Below are 4,121 nucleotides of genomic sequence, written 5' to 3'. Positions count from 1 at the left end.
AAATGTAGTTATATACTGACTACAATATATATATCTATTCCTGATTTGATAAGCATTGTTTAAAGTCATTAGTTGATCTTGATATATGACAGTATCTTTTGTGCCTTGGTTGATCTATGCATATGCTTGACTCCTTTGTCTTGTTAATATGGATCATTATATTAAAAAATGTCCCGATGTTAAACCAATACTGCTTTCCAGAGATAAACCTAACCTCATTATGGTATATTATCTTTTTTAGACATTGCTGGATTCAGGTTGCCGATATTTTGCCAGCAATTGGTAAATCCGTGCTAAGGAGAAAAATTTCCCTGTATGTTTCATTCTTGAACTGCCTCTAGTTGGTGTCAAGGGTATACTAACTTTATAAAATGAGCTCAGTAGAGTCCTCTAGCTTTCTATGTTCTAGAAGAGCTTATGTAAGGCTAAAAAACTCAATTCCTTGAATGTCCATCCATCTCCATGTTTGTTCATCTCTCTCAATCCATCTTCCCACTCTTCTTTTCCCATAGCTCTTCCTCCTCTGCTTCATCTCTTCCTTATTGCTACATTCAATTTCCTTTTCCTTTTTACATAATCAGTAAGAGTGGCTTTGACTTAGAACTCACTGCCATCAAGTTGTTTCCGACTCATTGCGGCCCCCAAACTCCACAGGACCGAGTAGAACTGCCCTTGTGGGTTTGAGACTGTAACTCTTTACTGGACTAATGGCAAGATCAGCAGTTAGAAACCACCAGTTGGTCCTTAGGAGAAACACAAGGCTTTCTACTCTGTAACAGTGAGACTGACCTAAAAGTATCAGAGAAATTGGACCAGAGCCCAGATAACAGGATATTAAGTTTAACAGAAGTTTTTCTAACATTTCCAAACGTCACATTTCTTTGTGTTGAATATGATCAATTAGTATTATTTAGAGGTGAAACAAGATGGCCAGAAGGTGCAGTGGTGAGAGTACTCAGCTGCGAACCCCAAGGTCACCTGTTCCAATCCCCCAGCTGTTCTGCAAGAAAAAGACACTGCAGTCTAATTCTGTAATGATTTCCATCCGTGGAAACCCTCTGGGCAGCTCTGCGCTGGCCGTTAGGGTCCCCATGAGTCGGAATCTTCTTGAGGGCACTGGGTTTGGAAATGGGGGGTTTAGATGTGAAAAACACATCTTGCATTCATTTCAAGTAATACTGATTGTTAAGTGAGAATTTCAATCCTCTGTTCATAACTACCTATTCTGAAATATTTTTGAAACCAATTCAGTCACATTCATAACATGGTAATTCTAGACCTCTCTGCCTTGTGACACTCAACAGCGAAGGGAAACAATTCAGCTATGTAAAGAACACATCAAAATTTCATGGGGACAAGAGCCTTTTCACAAATAAGCTATGATGATTTTCCAGGTTTCCCCATAAACCTTCCGTTCTTTGCTTTACATTTCATAGATATCCTCATCTCTCCTTTCAAATAGTGCACTTGCAATTTTCTTGATGGAGCATTATTTCTGAATGGTACACATTATTCTAATACTCCATAAGACTATCTGGGGTTTTTCCCTCTTTATTTTAGTTGAAATGTAAATATTTAAAAACCCTCCAAATCAAAATGATTTCTTTTCTTCAAGTGACTTAGTAGCTAAATACCAAATGCTCTTCTAAAATGCAAATCTCTTATGCAAGATATAATTAAATTATAGCCTGCATAGTTAGTAAGCAATTACAGTCACATAATGTGTATAATTTGGGAGTTTTTTGGGTAAAAAGTCGGTAAATGAACAGCTACCTCATTAGAATCAAGAAATATTATAGTTCTTTTTCAAAATAAGATCTATAATGGCAAAAATATGGGTTTTAGATAAAATGTAAAGTAGGGTGGTCTCAGAAAGAACACTAATTAGAGAGTGCCTCTATGGGAATCCAAGGAGTAATGACAGGTAGATCAGTTTCCAGTGATAGTCACCAAGCTCAGGGTCTGAAGTCACTCAATGGTTACCTGTATGGATTGTTAGAGATTGCCAGTGTCCTTTTTCTATTATTTCCTCTGAGAAGTTCCCTACCCACCACCCCCACCTGTTCATGGAAATGGAATGGTTCCAAAACAGACGTTCTGAGTTTTGCTCTTTCAACCCTGGTGTTGGTGGATGCTAAAATAAGTTACCCAGACTCCCTGTCAAGGAAAAGGCTTCATTCCCCCAACTGCCGGGAGAGTTGCTAGAAGGCAGTCTCTATTGTTGGTCCTCTTTGGACAGTCACTACCTTGTCCAAGGTCAAGTGTCTTTCCATGAACTGTCCAGGTACAAAACAGACACGGGTGGGTCTGAAGGCCAGCTCTCCTGGCCCCATCGTGGAATAATGCTTCAGAGTCCCTGGAGTTCCAGACCTCCTCTTGGGACAGTTGAGGCCTTAAGTCAAACTGCACCAAAGTTCAAGTTCATCCTTCCCCCTGCCCTCTTTCCCTCTCCTCCTTCCTCAGCAGGTCCTCCTTCAGGTTCTCTCCTCCCTACCTGCTCCCCTCCTCCAGATCTCTGTCTTTTGAACCGTCTTCTGAGGCAACTCGGACAGAAACACTTAGATGAAAAGCATTCGTTCATTCATTTATTCATTCACTCACTCACTCACTCACTCAATGCACTGAATTCATTCAATAAGCATTTAGTAAGCCCTCGCTGTGTGCCGGGAACTTTCATAAATACAATGCAGCAATCATACTTGAGTCTTCTTTGCTAACGTGGGCTCTCTCAGTGCCTCAAGTTAAGCATTCTGGGCCTCATTCCTTAGTTAGAGGTACCAAAGGCTTAGAAGAGGATGTCACATTTGGCCTGGAAGTTTTCTTTTATTGTGAAAAACAAAACAAAACCCAACTTGATATAAATTTCTTTTCCTGTGATGTATTGTTTTCTCACAACAAAGGCATCCATACCATTCACTTATCGAATGTTCTGATTTATCCATGTTGGCCTGGATTCTAGACTCTGCTCCTGGACTGCTGTGTCCCTTTAGGTCCCCCTCTTAGCTGTGTTAAAACTCAGGGTGGAAATAAGGAGGAAATAGTGACAAAACCCCACACTTACAAACATTGCCAGATGATAGAATACTAGAGAGCCTTGCAAGAACCAAGAAATTCCTCAGCCAGGCCAACTCATGGAGCGCGGGAAACGGAGAGCTGCACCCCACACCTGCCGGCGTCATGCAGTGTATGTGCCCGTTCTCTGATTGTTTTCTGGAGGGGGGGGGGTTGGATTTTATTTCATTTGTAAGCTTCTTTGGGGAAAACTGGGATCTCACACTTTCTACCCACCCAATGTTTAAGGGGAAAAAGAAGGTTTTTGAATAAATAATTGACTCTCCTCTTCAGGAGCCCTGGTGGCACAGTGGTTGTATGTTGGGCTGCAAACCGCCTGGTCAGTAGTTCGAAACCACCAGCTGTGACTCTCGAGCCAAATGAGGCTTTCTGGTGGGGCTGGGCCATGCGGCGGTCACGTAGCTCAGGTTCCAGGCTTGCGGTCGCCGCACCTGTGTATCCGCCCATCTGGCCTGCCGTGTCGTCTCTCCGCCATCATGCCCATGTTCGCAGTGAACATCAACGTGCCCCACGCATTTGTGCCCGACGGGCTCCTTTCCGAGCTTACCCAGCACCTGGCGCAGGCCACCGGCCAGCCGGCCCAGGACATCGCCATGCACTTGGCCTCCGACCAGCTCATGGTGTTGGCGGCTCCGGCTGCCCGGGTGCCCTCTGCAGCCTGCACGGCATCCGCAAGATCGGCGGGGCGCAGAACCACACCTACAGCCTGCTGGCCAAGCGCCTGCGCATCCACCAGGACAGCATCTACATCAACTGCTATGACATGGACGCTGCCAACGTGGGCAGAACGGCTGCACCTTCGCCTGAGTCCCCTGCCTGCCCCAGCCCGCCTGAGAAATACACAGTTCAGAGACACCCCCGCCACCCCCCCACAAATGAGGCTTTCTAATCCCATAAACAATTCCAGTCTAGGAAACCCACAGGGACAGTTCCACTCTGCATCGAGTTGCCCTAAGCAGCAATCGACTCAAAGGCAGCTTGGATGGATTTTCAGTTTCTAAGTCCTCTCCGACTAGCAAACTGCTTAAGTCACAATATTCAGCTTAAGG

At 44.4% G+C, this 4,121-nt stretch overlaps 1 pseudogene; it reads left to right on the top strand.

Annotated features, from left to right (window-relative positions):
• Positions 1-3,548: 3,548 nt before the first annotated feature.
• Positions 3,549-3,879, top strand: LOC101638060 (annotated as a pseudogene).
• Positions 3,880-4,121: the final 242 nt, after the last annotated feature.

Source organism: Echinops telfairi, unplaced genomic scaffold, assembly GCF_000313985.2.
Source record: "Echinops telfairi isolate 266 unplaced genomic scaffold, ASM31398v2 ScPeMD7_4;HRSCAF=17, whole genome shotgun sequence".
Classification (NCBI taxonomy): domain Eukaryota; kingdom Metazoa; phylum Chordata; class Mammalia; order Afrosoricida; family Tenrecidae; genus Echinops; species Echinops telfairi.
Note: the sequence above shows the minus strand (reverse complement) of the source record. Positions and strands in the feature narration are given on the sequence as shown.